Raw genomic sequence first — 15,501 nt, forward strand, 5'->3', positions numbered from 1 at the left:
AACATATATATATGCATTCACAGTCGAGTGAAATCAGATATAAGCATACAAAGACGCTTAGAACTCACGTTAAGCCGATGGTAGCACACTTAATGCAAATGCGCGATTTGATGCAGGCAAACGTATTGACTGTTACAAACGAAGGTTTTATAGCAATATTATAAATGTGGCGACAGAATAGCCTAGAACTTGGGTAAGCCTTGCGTTTAGTAGCTTAATTGCGGTGATAGCCAAAACTAATGTGAATCACGGACTACAACCAAAGAAAGTAAAGGTGATTAGTAGGCCTACCTGCGTTAGCCAAATAAAGGACGGGACTGCACCCTTCACAAACCGTAAAATAAAAGTTTATTAGTTTTACAGTTCACAGTTCACCATCAGTCCACACAAACAATTCTGGTTTCCTTGCACTAGCCATTTCGTCGTAGCCTATTCTGTCTGTTTGTAAAGCGGAAGTTTTGGTCAATTTCTGTAAAGAAACAGTGCCACCTATAGGCCTGGGGTATGAAGTAACGTGTTGAGTCGTGTTGAGATGGATCCGTTTGGACGCAAATATTCTTGATACGGTTCCAGGGAAGAAGGAGGAAAAATAGATCGGTTTGGTACGTGTGGACTAGGCCTAAATGAGCCCAGAAGATCCTGGCAGTAATCCAGAGGTGTCTGATGCCCTTGTTTATCCTCCCATCTGAGGCTAAATTCAGGAAAGTCAAAACAGTGCCAACTTTAGAGGCTAAAACATGTTTTAAACAAAACAGCCGTGAATTAGATTTGCTCTTGTTTTTTTGCTTTCGATTGCTTCCTTCATTGTTTGGGTCCCATTAACCGTTTATTTTTTGTGAATAACTGACCAATGACCATATCTGATAAATGCAGTGTCTGGCTTACTCTGATCCTTTCAATCCTCTTTTTCTTGTGCTGTGACTTTGGCCAAAAATGTTGGCTTGGCTCACATCCTCCGAGACCGTCGCCACTCTGATTATATGCAGGTGAAGGGGGTCTCAAAAACAGATAAAATGGACATATGCAAAAGAGGTCCAGATCAACTTACTTTTCAGTTTAAGAACCTGAAATAAGAACTTTAAGAGTACCCTTTGATTTCCTCCCTTTTCCTCCCAAAAAAATACATTATGAAATACCACACTCTCTCTAAACTCAAATGCTCCCCATACTTACTTTGTGATTGATTCATGTTGTGGAAAATGACATGCCGCCATCATAGATGTCATCTCACTTCTGCTTTATAGTATTTTGTGTTGCAAACACACACACACACACACACACACACACACACACACACAGAACACACTCAGAGGCACATGCATTCATATAGATCACAGCTATCATGATGCTCAATGAGTTCCTTTTGTGCCCAACAGTGTGAGTGTGTGTGTGTGTGTGTGTGTGTGTGTGCGTGCGTGTGTTTGTGTGGGTGCTGCGTGTGTGTGTGTGTGTGTGTGTGTGTGTGTGTGTGTGTGTGTGTGTGTGTGCGTGTGTATACGTACTTGCTTTCCACTCCCAGGGGTATGTTTTGCATTTTGCTGCTTAAGATAAAGTAGAAACACTGGTGCCCTGCAGTACAAATCGCAAAGGGGCCACATTGAAGCACTTTCTGAGTCTTCTGAAGAAGGAGCTAGAGATGGTTTGACAGCAGAGGTTTGAACGCAGACACGAGATTGCTTTTCAAAAGCAAGCTGCTCGGCGCTTTCATGGGGCTGCTTATGTGCTTCAGTGGGCCGACTTTCTGGTATGTGAACCGAACTGTGGAGCCCTAATACGATCATCACTGCCATCTTCAAAGAGTAAGGAGATCGCACAGCACATGTCACAGGAGTATTTTTACTTATACAATTCATACAATTACACAAATGAATTGTGCTCTAAATATTAAGTAATGAGATTGCAGGGAGAGACACATGAGAAAAAAACGTACAGTTGGTCAGAATGGCAGTACCCTCTGGCTTTGTTACAGGGTTATGACATGGTAATGCCCATGCTGATAAACCCAAATAAGGGCCAGATTAATCATGAAAACTCACAGAAAACCTCAAGCAACAAGTTCTTTGACTCTGAAGACATTACTAAATTAGGCACTCATTTTCTTTAATGCTACAAATATGCTCCCTCATCATTTCGCTCCGTTCTCTCCCTCCGCAAGAGACCTTTGTTTTCCATTATAGAATTATTGTGAGGGACCAATCTTCCGCATTAGAGTGACTTCACCGCAACAAGACACAAAAAAACGCCTCCTCCTCCTCTGCCTCCTCCTCCATTGAAGAGCTACTTTGTTGTAAAAGGATTAAGCGGTCCCATTCAACTTGTGGCGTTAAATTAAATGAGCCTGGATTTGCTGGATGTGCTTTTTCCTTTCCTAGCCCTGTAATCCAGAATGGGGAAATGCTCACAGATGATTTAATGCTTTTTGTATAAGCAGAGAAATTAATAGCCACTTGCCCTTTAGCAATGAGACGCTCTGTATTGCATATCATGTCTGTTTAACATTGCCATGGTTTTTCATAGAGTATTTTTCAATGCAGAGTGTAACTGCACTGGCAAGTTGACAGGACAGCACAATCACACACATAAACACACACACATGGTGACACACAAGCAAGTACAAACATACTTATGCTCATACACACACACATACACACACTCCCACACTCACTCTCACACACACACTCTCTCACACACATGCGCGTGCGCGTGCGCACACGCGCACACACACACACACACACACACACACACACACACACACACACACACACACACACTTTTGAGCATGCAGCTTTCAATCTGTCATTATAGAGTCTGCGTGGCCATATTGCAAAGAATGTAAACATAATTTGCACTTCAAGTTGATAGATGTATGTTTAACCCAATGGAGCACATCCTGTACACATCTTCAGGCTTTGGCATTGTAATGTGTGACAATATTCTCATTCATGGTGAAGACAAACTAAAAGGCAGTGCCCATTTCATGCAGCTATAAACTCTATCAAAGAAACAGCAAGACAATCTAAAAAACCTGTTATGGAATGTATCTGGAACCACAGTAGAGTCTTCAGTAAAAAACCTACGCACATCCTAGGAATTCCAGCGCCTAAAGAAACGGACACCCACAATGCATCGTGACCTCCCCATGTTGCAGAGGGATAACATTTTTATCTCTTTTTTTCTCCCCTCTCTCGGCGCATCGTGGCAAAAGCCCGAGCCTCAACCCGGTTATGAAAGCGCCTCGCTCCCGGCCTTGGGGCTATCGCCACACAGCGAGGGTCTCCTCTCCGCTGCGTGGCTCCTCTGGCCGGGCCTGTTTGCTTGTATATTTATGCTCGCTCTATTATTATCTTTCGGGGAGTATGTTTAATGTCATTTAATTTACAAAGCTTCCCCCCTGCGCGGGCCGGGCCGGAGGGGGGTCAGGGGACTGGGGGTGGCGAGTGGCACGGCTCCAGGACAGCAGTGCGCGGTCCACTGTGATCGGCTGCCAAGTACAGCACAGTGGAGGAAGCTCCGGCCCGATCGGCAGAGCGTGGTGTCTTGTCTCCAGCCGTGCCGTGTCACCGCTTCACGGAGCCCCGCAGCCCGTCTCCCCCCCCCCCCCCCCCCCCTCCGCCCGCTGCCTCCCCCTCAGGAGGGGGGCTTTCTGATGTGGACCACAGGCCGTGGTGCCACAGGTCACTGCTGGGACAAGCCAGCGAGTATGCTGGTGTATGTGTGTGTGTGTGTGTGTGAGAGAGAGAGAACGAGAGAGAGAGAGAGAGAGAGAGATAGAGTGAGAGAGTGAGTGAGTGAGTGCGTCCGCACGAGAAGGAACTTGAACTTATACATTGTTTACAATCTGCGTGTTCTAAAAGTTTGCAACAGCTTTAGACACTGGACTCAAAAGGCAACCAGGCTGTAAAAATAATGGCCTACGAGTCAAATTTATGATGCTGAACATAAAGTACAAACAAAATCAAATGCTGACATCTCTCAAATTGCAGTGTACAAACACATTCACCCTGGCACAAGCACAAACTTTTTTTCTCTAACCAACGCTACCTTAATACCTTCTAAAGCCAGCACTGTCAGGAAAATAACTCTTGTGACCTTTTGTGACTTTTCTCCTTCTGCTGAGAAAACAAAGCAACCATTTCCTAGGCCATCCACGCTTCAGAGCAGCTGGCCGTTTATTTGAACGAGTGCCTAGCTGTGTAAATTAACCAAGCTTTCACCAATGCCTGCCCATGTAATAAATCACCATTAGAGGTCAGAACAGGAGAGAAGCCATCGCACCAATCAGTGCTACTATGATGGAAGCAGTGACATAAACGCCAGTCACATTCTAGGCCGCCTGTACAATGACGCATATCACTCGAGGAATGTTTATCTCTAGCCTATCACCTAGACGCTTCCAACGCTTTTTCCTTTTCTTTCCTCCACATTTGCTGCATATGTAGAACTCCACATACAGACAGTTCAAGAGCGTCTTTTGGCATGTTAAATATTCAAAAGTCAAAATGATGTTTCATTTCATTAATTTACTTTAAAGTGCAGAGCAGACACCGGGTGAAGCGTAGCCTTCCTTGTTGCTTGTGCTTCCGCTCATCGATATTTCAAAGATCAGATTAGTGAGGTTCAAACCTGAGGCGTATAACCTGCAGCCTGAAACTCTATACAATTACCTCACACTGCCTCTAAATTAGTCGTGATATAAATGGCTTCAGTGTGCGCAGAATGCTAACCTGCTATTTCCATATTAAAGAAATGACTACGTGCAGGAACTTTGTCCAACATGATACCTATTGGCAGGACTTGAAAAGATTGACAGATCCTAATCGGGAGATTAGGCAGTGTGTGCAGAGCTACTTGTTCAAACCCCTCAGTATCCCTGTGTGTGTAGGGCCAAGAGGTTTGTTTGTTTTAAAGCAGTAATATAGAGCCATTTTCAGATTTTTAACATTCTCTGGTCCAGCCAGAGCACTTGCTTCCACCCCTTCTTTAGAACAGAACTTACAGTAAAAAAATGCAATCCGTTTTCATTGGCCTTCAGCCAGACTGCAGCGCTTTTGAGAGAGGCAACCAGCATGGTTGCAAGCCCTAGATTGACCACTAGGGGGAAGCGTTGATGCTCTCGTTGAACAACATTTATGCTTAAATCTGTGTTATGCTTAAATCTAAAAAAAACAATATGTTTTAGGGTAAAATATTTTGGGAGAGGTCAGATAAATATTTTGGAATCCTTTTAATTGGTTTTCATATGTTGGACGATTCAGACATTGGTTGCCAGCACCAATTGGTTGAAAATACACATCTCAACGCTTTCCCTAACCAACAAAGAGCACTGGTTCATCAAATGTGTTGTTGTTTGCTTATGTATTCGAAATCTGATATCAAGCCTACCATTCCCAATGCTGAAATAAAACTAAAGTTGCAGCGCTCTCTCCAGACTCTCCCCACAGGATGAGGTATCATTCTGTTGTGCTGACACATTGATGGCTTCCACTGGTCAGAGTCCACAGCTGGTCATTCCAGAACATTCTGGTGAGGTTTAGGGGCGGCAACCTGATCAACAATTACAGCCTGCTGTTTATTTTCACCAACTGTCTAAGACTGGCCTCAGGGGTACATTGCATTCCTGTTGAGTTCTTCTGACATGCAAAGACACCTGCTATTAAGAGATACAAGGACTGGTTTGGATTGTGATATCTACAAGATGTATCAGCAAAAATACTATCACCAAAAAAAGAGTGGAATTACTGGACAAATGCTGGAATGACATTTTTGTCCTATTGTTATGAAGCTAACTTGTTTATGTTTGTATTCTGTGCACTGTTGTGTGATTAATCTAAATTGAAGATTGACTGTGGACAGCTCAGGGTGTACTGTGAAGGAGTGCCTTTATGGATCCTGAGTGCAGCCAATAGTGCAAGCTGCTGCTTCTCTCGAACCAATTGTGCTTTTCTGTTGTATCCTTTGCATGTAATATCAATTTATCAATATAAATAATATATATTGATATAATATCGGTTGGCTATAAATTGGGTTGGTTGTTGATTGGACACTGTGAGAAGTCCCCAACCAATAGCACAAGGAATTAAAACAGTGTGTAACTGAAATTACTGGCTATATAATTGCATCTTATATCATTTTACAACTTTTTTTGTGAAACACATTGAAATGCTACATGATGCTATTGGCCCTTGAGTTCTATTTTTTGTCTACCTTTTCATATCAGGCAACTAAAACAGAAATTACTGGTATCAAATCATTGAGTAAGTGGTAGGGTAAATGTTGAGTTAAACAACGTTTACAGTAGCCAGGCTGTGATAACATACACAAACAACACTAGTGCCGCCTCACATCACATAAAGAGTTAACAGCCATCTAGTGTTCTATCTCTGTTCAAGTGTAATCCACACTATCAAAACTGTTATCAAAACTCGGACTACTATAAATAAAATGAACAAAATGCAAACAGTTTCTTAGTTACTTAATGAGCGGAACAAAGAGGTGCACACAGTGGTTTATGAAGAAAACAGGGGTGAGATAAAGTTTTATGATGTCAGTCTGAGGGTTATTGCCGATGGCTGGCAGCTTTTACTCTGGCCAGAGGAGTGCACCAGGAGGTCAGAGCTCCCTGTGGTTTTTCTTGAGGCTGTAGTGTATCATTTCAGATCAGTTTTGGTTAAGTAATGACAAGAATCAGACTTGCCCTACCAATCTCTCCCATCTGATAAATGTTTTTGTTTTTCTTCCTTTTTGTGAAGGGGGCGGGGGTGCTGGCTAATAACATTTATGTGACTGTTCCTAATACTGCAGAACATGATGATGTTTCAGTCATTTCATGTCAGTAAAATAATGTAATACTGTAGACAACATATATCATATTATTTGCCTAAGGCCATTTATTATATTGTTACATGTGAAGTATATTATATATTAGACATTACCATGCTCAGTAACCTGCTGTGGAGCCTGTGCAAAGACAGTGTGCATGAACTGTGCAAAGTTGTTATTTTGACCTTACATGTGGGAACCCGGGTCTGTGCTGGGAGACTACAGTACAGAGACCTAATAACATGGGAATTTTTACTGGCTCATAATTATTAGCATTCTCCTAGCAAACATGTTTTATTTTTCCTCTTTGTTTTATTAAAGGCACACCCCCTTCTCTTCGTCAGGAGCAAAGGGATGTGGCTGATTTCCCACCCCTATAAAGTCAGAAAATTTGATTTGATTTTTTTCTAACTGTCCAGTACAACAGTCCGGGTCCTACATCTTTTGATTAAAGATCATATAGACCATTTTTATAGAGGAGGGCTCGGGGGCATAGCTGTAAGAAAGAATGCTGTTTGGCTTGGGCAGCAGCATCTCCTACTGTGAGACTCCCAGGGTTCTTAAAGCCAATGGCATTTTCTGTACCTACTGAGAAACTGTTGAGGGTTCTGGTGTTGCCCTAATGATTGTGCCAAGGAGAATAAAATATAACTGGCCTCGATTGCTGTTAGAGGTTATGTTATTTGCTAGGAGAGGGCGGCTTCTGTAGTCAGAAAAATGAGCGGCACCACTCCCTGGCTTCGGCCTAACTCACTTTGAGGGGTTTTATCAAGGCGACAGATTTCTTAGTAAACCACATCATTTGTGAGCTAAAAATTAGAAAAAAAAAAATATATAACACACAAAACTTTCGAGCAAGCCTATTTTGAAGCTGTTTTGCCACTTATTTAACAGACGTTTGGGAAGGTGATGAAACATGTTTGCGTGTGAAGGAACGGAACGCAAGCAGAGCCAGTGGAAGGGAGGGAATTACCAAGGCCCATGATAGGAGAGCCGGCTGCACGCTGTGACTCAGAGTGGCCCCCGGTGCTAATTGCCATTTGGTTAAACCAAGACGGCGCGGTAATGAAGATGAAGAGGTGCCGTGTGAAGTGTGCCGTAATGGGATTGTGTCACCGGTTCACGGGGCTGCTCTAGCCTGGAGTCGGAGCCTGGAGCCCTGAACAGGCCGCGATCGATTCCAGAGGGAGGGGTGTAGGGCGTTCCAGGGAAAAACATTGCCCAGGATCAGCACAGAGGACTGTTCCTGGGGTTTTTAAGAGTACCACCCCAGCCCTCCGGGAGACTGAGGTCTGTTTCGGAACACTAAGTGTGTAAAATCATAAGGAAGAAATGCATCTGACCTCTTTGTACAAGGCAGCATGAGGATAAAGCCACTGAACAAAGAACAGCTTTGACTTCAGTTCTTCTGTTGCCCGTTTTAAAGGTTGTATACCCTCAGACTATCTGTATAGATTCTTTAAAAACCGTGATAGATTACCAGACAGAATCAGTCAGGTTGTGTTATACCCGTCTTTGACAAATATTTACACAAACATCAACTACACAAATGTCAACAGGAAAGTGCTGGGAATGTTTTTGGATTTCCAATTAATGTCATGAAAATTACCAGGAAAGTTACCTTGTGTACCTGGAGTCATGGCAAGCAGCAGACTTCTTCTTTCAGGTGTAGTGCTGAGATGTTTTACGTCTCTCTTCCTTGTCATCTTCTGGAAGGTTCCATTGCCCAGGCGATGTCATGTAGCGAACCTAGCCATGATGGATGAGAGAGATAATGTGTATTAAGTATGTCCAGTTCCTTGGAAACTTTGGAGAAGTAGCCTAACAGGATAAAATTTGTCCCTGCACTCCATCACAGTTATTCCTTCTGAAGCAGAGCATGTCACAGTGGCTGTTCAAAAGACAGGAGAAAAGAAAGTTTAAAAAAAAAGAAAAAAAGGTGTCCCTTCTTGACTCCTTCATAGACTTCTCATCATTTTAGAACATATTTCTGGAACGCTGAAGACGTTTCTTCAAGCTTTGGAGTGACAGAGGTCATTGGGGCATATTCTCTACCAGCTCCTTTTCTGTTTTCCATCATACAATAATTCAGTACTTCATAACTGAGTGTCTGGGCCAAAACATTGAAATAATGATTGACATTTTGGGGTTGTGTGCCTGTCACCAGCCTACTAAAACTTTGGCAACATCTATTTAGGAGAATTGTGCTTAATGTTTAATTGTTCTCTGCCAATGAGCTACTAATTGGGCATCTTACATCTGCCCCTTGAGCATCTGGCCAGTAAGGCTGCAAAACAGCATTGAAATGGACTATAATGACATTAACCTCAAACATTGAAATAAAATCCTGACATCAGCACTGGGTTGCACCAGTCAGATGCTAGTTCTACCTTTGCCTTGTTCAAATGTAAATACTGTAGGCACTATGTTGGAGCTTTCAAACTAACAGCCTACACAATCTCTTTTTTAAGTGCTGTTATCAGCCGAAAAGATGTATAGACCAAACTATACCAAACACTAAGTGTAAGATGCAACATTTCTTTCTTTACTCCTCATTGGAGATGTACATAATGGCTTTTACAACTTTGATTTGGCTCCTAAATATCTCAGATTTATGAGCCAATGGCTCCTTAAGATTTTTTTTTTGTCTGAAGCACTGAACACACATGGATAAGATGTCATGAACTCACGCATTGCTCAAACTGGTGGGAATCCCCACAGCACCAAAGCAGGCTGGTTTCAGCAAACCTTCCCAATACAGGGATCATCAGACGCTCCAATAAACACACAGCTCCAAATCACGGAAATAGCTGTGGTTACCCTAGACGTGCTAACTCGAACGCAGTAAGTGCCATGTCAAATAACTACACCAGTGCCTCCCCTTTAAAAAGGGGAATACCCTGGCCTTACGAAAGACTATACTGAGGTCATAAACTGTAGAATGTGAGGAAAGTGTTCTGTTCAGTACAGATGATTGATAAAACATTTTCTCACTGAAAGAGACAATGTGAGTGCTGCTCCATAAAAGAGCTGCAGTGTGGGCGAGGCATGTCCTACACTCATAAGCGGATGGCATTAACATCCACCTGTCCCATAATCCGAGCAGTGAAAACGTTCAGCCTCCTCTCACAAGCATGTCGGTGAGCCAGACTTTCCAGCTGTCCTAACTTGGCACCGGCAGTATAGGATGGGTGCCTATTCAAAAGCCTTTTACACTTTCGGGCCAATAAGTCACTCGTCACCTATCGTGAATTATCATTGCCTGAAAAGGACCTTCTGGCTCAGGGAGAGACGAATGGTATGCACATTACTGTTCTGGCATGGTTAACGAACTGTTGGCTTTCCAAACTAGGTGTCTGCTGATGTGAGTTGACACATTTTGTCAGGTACAGGGGCAAAATTTAGCACATTTCCCAAATGTGTGTGTACGGTGAGCAAAGATCATGTGACCTGAGGGACAGCATTAAACAGCTCTGATGTTCTGTTGGATATTGTGTGTCACCCTTACCTTTGACTATATACAGTAACTACAAACCCAGACACACATATACACACATATACACACACATACACACAGTGCAGAGTTAGAAATCGTTGTACCTGACACCAACTGACATGTCAAAAAGGCAGATAAAGCCTGCCTAGCACAATCACACATCCTACGCATTGCACTCACTACAACCACTGAGAGATCTAGTCAGCAATAAGAAGTGATAAGAAGTATGAACGCATGGGAGCTCATTCCAGTAACATCTGACATTGACCAATGCTACTCTCCCTCACCACACAAGCATCTTACACAGGGTGACTATCAAGAGTGAACATTCAGGGGAGAGCTGTGGTGCAAGCGGTAGCATCCCTCATCAAATAAAAGTCTAAGTACCGCAAAAAAAGCAGGTTGCAGTCTCACGATGATTTCTCAATCCTACCAGGAATCTCTCTCCCACTCAATTCCGAAACCACAGCAGAAATAAATAAAAAGAACATTTAGGACAACATTACGAACACCGTAATTAGAACAAAGGGTCTCTGGTACTGGATGATTGTTCACGTTGTTCCTTGACCTCAAAAGAAACTGAGAAGCATGGGAGCTGAGTGCAAGCAGAAGGTACAGGTCCAAAACCTTCACATGCAAACATGTATGAGGTCATAAATAATTTGAAAGACTTAAGGTAACATGTGTAGCAGCACTAATTCATGTCTTCAATTTTGCAATCAAGTGTCTTAAAATGCAATCCTTAACTACATTCCATTACACTTTTCGACTAATTCCACAATATTGTCCTTGCATTCCTACAGCTCTCTGTATAGTGTGTGTGCATGTGTGTGTGCATGTGTGCGTGTGTGTGTGTGTGTGTGTTTGTGTGCGAGTGTGCGTGTGCTCAAAGAACTGGAAGGGACTTTAATTCCTATCTCAGGTTAAATACATCTTAAGCCTTTCATCACTGTTCTTGAACCAGCCACGTTCAGGTGAGTCGCATATTCAACTGCATTCTCTTAGAGGTAAAGCCTTTCATAAGTGCATACTGTATTTGACAAAGTGTCAGTTACAGCATAGGAATGAACATGCCAACACGACACAAAATCATCCAAATACCTCCTCCAGAGGTTTCCATGGACCTAATCAAACAGCACATTATTTATCAAATGAAAATAGTTTTGATGGTGCCTCATGTAAACATTCTGTTGCCATTTGAACATAAAATGATGCTGAACTGGCACTGAAACACTGCTGTGGTTCTAGATTGTTCTTTTTATTTGCGCTCACATATGGAGTTGCATCTGGATTTTCCCGTCATTGCTCCTTGGAATACATCATGACTACCTCAGCTCCCTCAGTTCCAGGATCTGACCTGTCAGTCCCTCTCGAGCACAGCCGAAAAGAGTCCCTAATCTCCCAGAGTCAGGCCTGGCTGATTCACCACGTTCTGGGTTAAATTATTCAGTTATTCCTCAGTGCCAAATCACACTGGCAAAGCACTGTCCACTCAAAGAAAAACAAATATTTTCAAGTCAGTAAATTTTCATATCTTTCTGATTTTATCATATTATTTCAGAGGAGTTCAGTCTTACTGGATGACTTAACCACAGGACAGTTATGCAGAGGGCTATTTTTGGCTTTTGGCATCTCAGGTTGCCTCTAAGAAAAGCTGACTGAAGTAGCAAAAGCTATGAATTAATGTGAACAGTTGTATCTTTCTCTTTCGGAGTGCATGATAATAACACTCATAAAGAGCGTGTTTATGTGCATTTATCGTGAGGGCCCTCCATCTCATTTTTATTTTGCACACTGTGTAAAAAGTCCCCTTGCCATAATTCAAATGCATTTGGCTGCAGTAAAAATGGCTACACTGTTTTACGGAGACATTCCATTTGTTTTTTCCTTTGGCCCAACAGAGCCGGGGAGAGCTTTGGTCTTAAACGCTCCCTGGTCAGAGGAGGGTTTTTTATGGCGCTCCTGGATGTTCTTCAGTGGTGAACCAGCATCGTAATGTGCCTGGGATATTTCTGGAGCCTGCCCAATGCACCTGTGTTCTTGCAGTTGGTCTTTTCTTCTCTTTAAGGGCTGTGAGATCATTAGCTGGACACGTTTGTGTCGTAAAAAGACAATGAAACATGCTTCAGTAATTAAGGGGAAGTCAAAGGAAGCCGGATGCGGAGTATCACGCAAGATTTAATTGTGAGAAGTGGTATGTGACTGTGTTGCTTAGGGAGATTCAAAACATAAATCATCACTTTAAGTCACAAGACTGTCTCAACTTATAGCAACTGTCATTGACTGTCATATGATAGTTATATAACTAGTTCAATATTACATTAATTATATAATGTAATTAATTATATTAAAAAGGGTGTGGTGGAGAAGTGGTAAGTCACCACCTGACAATCGGTCGACCCGGGTTCCATTCCTGAACCCACCCCTGCGAGTTCATGTCGTTTTTGATAAAAGTGTCTGCTAAATACCAGTCAACTTTAATTTTAGGGTCAACAGATATGAATGCAATACATAAAAAACAGCACGCAATGGTGGTGCTTCTAGATTTAATTAGCCACTAAAATAGTATACCTGGACAAATACGAGTCCCAAGTCACATTCAGTAAGAAGTCATCTAGCCTTTAGCCTGAGCTAGAGGTCTTCACATGTCTCAAAATGTATAACAATTATTCACCTCTTTTATCCAGTTCTAATTTTGATTCAATAAGATACATGGTTGAATACAGACCCATGGAAATTCAAACCCAATGCCATACCTGTCTCAGGACAATCATCAACCCACTTGTTTCCAAATTATCAGAATCTTTGAGGAGATAGAACACAGATGAGATAAAGAAACAGTCATGATTTAGGTTTTCAGCAGCCTTCATCAGCTTTCATCTAGCAGGACTATCAATCACGCCACTACTCTCAACTCCCTCCTTACCTTTACCACACATCAAGTCTGGCACATTACTGTTACAATGAGCCCAAATACTACCCTAAGAGTAGGAGCAGAACACTAATAATGACTTTATGAAATGTTTGTCTTCTTCTCCGATTGCTGGCAGAGAGGAAATCATTACAGTCACACAACCCCATTTCTCTGAGTCAAACGCGCCACTGTAGGTCGATGGAAATGGCTGTTAGACATGTGTACTAATTGGCCTCTCATATTTTCATTGTGGTTTTTCTGTGTTTCTATTCAGATTTATGTCAAACCTTTGGGCGGTTGGTTTGGAGGTTTCCATTACGGTATGGAGTGAATAAGTTATATCGCACAGACAAACTACCAAGACAAACATCCACCTTTGAGGTCATTGTTGATGTTGGATTGAGACTCACTTCAAAATGCTTTATGGGATTATAAAGAGGTCCACAGTGTGGTCGTGCCCTAATACAACTAACAAGCAATCCCAAGCTTCCTCTTTCCAGCAAAATAAAATTCTGCAAAATATTTACAGACATGGTTGGTTTTTAGAACTGACAACTAAACTGATACTTATCGCTCTTTAAATTCACGTTAACATTACTCTGTACCCCACAGAAATATTATTGAGAGCGTAGCCTATATAGCTCTCAACCTTAACAGCAGCTGAAATATCAATATCACATTTCCCATATATTATGAAAAATAGATTGCGTTTTGAAGCAGAAAGTGTATAGCACTTAAGAGACAAACAGTTGAAGCTCATTGCTCACGAGGCCGTGAGGAAAGGACAAGAGCTGTGGGGCAAACAGGAGTTCTTGGGGTGATGTGAAGGTTACAGTAGAAATAAACCAAAGGCCTGTGAGGCCGGTGATTAAAGAGAAGGGAGGATCTGACCAAATGATTGCGGCTGGAGAAGCTTCCCCCTCATGTAATGACAGTGATGAAACACATGAAGCAGTTAAGGACACCGTGGAGAGGTTTCACTTCTGACTCAGTCATCTTCTGTATTGCAGCTGCTCAGCCGTGCAAAGCGCAGAAAACCCCCACATTGAGTCACTGACAGAATAAGATACGTCTGTCTATAGGTTCATTATGACTGACTGATCCCAAAGCTGCTGATGACAAGTTGTAAAAATTAAATTATGCAGGCATACTACAATAAATATAATTTTAAATCCCAGTGGGTGGGAATACCCGTGGCATCAATACAGTAAAATATGGGAGGATCTTGAGATGAGGAGTCCAGGTTTTGACTGGAGCAGAAATTTGGAGAAGGGTACTGCAATCAAGGAATGGCCCTCTCTCCAAAACTGGGAATGGAGGGAGAGTAGGGTAGATGTTGGAAAGGGGAGTGAAGTTGAACTTGGTTTTGCTCATGAGTGTTTGGCAAAACTCTGTTACTATTGAAGTAAGAATACAACTCCAGTGTGGGGCTAGTTAGTTACGTGCTCCTATGCACACAGACTGATGCATGCAGACCCTATACTATCCTATACTGTTGGAGCTCATAGGCCTCCACTGCCTAGCATTCTCCTAGCCAATGTCCAGTCTCTTGTGAACAAGATGGATGAACTAAGAGCGAGGATACAGTTTCAAAGAGACATCAGGGACTGTAACATTCTATGCTTTACTGAGACATGGCTAACTGAACTTGTACCGGACTGTGCCGTCAGTTTTTCTCTGCTGCGCGCTCTGACAGGACTGAGGAATCTGGAAAATCGAAAGGTGTTTGCATCATGATGAACAGCAAGTGGTGTGATCCTAGAAATGTCACCGTTCTCTGAAAGTCCTGCTCGCCTCATCTAGAACATCTAGCGATCGTCTGTCGACCCTTCTACCTGCCCCGTGAGTTTACTTCGGTAATATTCAACGCTGTCTACATTCCTCCACAAGCCAACACAGATGCTGCGGTTTCAGAATTGCAAGAAGTGTTAAATAGACAACAACACACGCACCCTGAAGCTGCGCTTATAGTGGCCGGTGATTTCAATCAAGTACATCTGAACCGGTCCATGCCTGAATTTACTCAACACATTCACTTCCCTACACGTGGTGACAACACACTGGATCACTGCTACACACAGTTCAAGAACAGTTACAAAGCTAAGTCTCTACCAGCTTTCGGAAAATCAGATCATGCCGCTGTTTTCCTACTGACTATGTACAAACAGAGAAGTCAGACGGACCCCCAGTGACTAAGGAGGTCAAAGCTGTACTGACCAATCGGAAGCCAGGCTACAGGACGCCCTTAGCAACGTTGACTGGGAGATGTTCA

At 42.6% G+C, this 15,501-nt stretch overlaps 1 long non-coding RNA gene across 1 annotated transcript in view; it reads right to left on the reverse strand.

Moving 5' to 3' along the window:
* Window positions 1-15,501, reverse strand: part of LOC125284140 — a 73,105-nt gene that overhangs the window by 50,372 nt on the left and 7,232 nt on the right. The window contains exon 3 of the long non-coding RNA XR_007191833.1: window positions 8,441-8,568. This is a non-coding gene — a long non-coding RNA (uncharacterized LOC125284140). The remainder of the gene's footprint in view (window positions 1-8,440; window positions 8,569-15,501) is intronic.

Source organism: Alosa alosa, chromosome 19 (genome assembly GCF_017589495.1).
Source record: "Alosa alosa isolate M-15738 ecotype Scorff River chromosome 19, AALO_Geno_1.1, whole genome shotgun sequence".
Lineage (NCBI taxonomy): Eukaryota > Metazoa > Chordata > Actinopteri > Clupeiformes > Clupeidae > Alosa > Alosa alosa.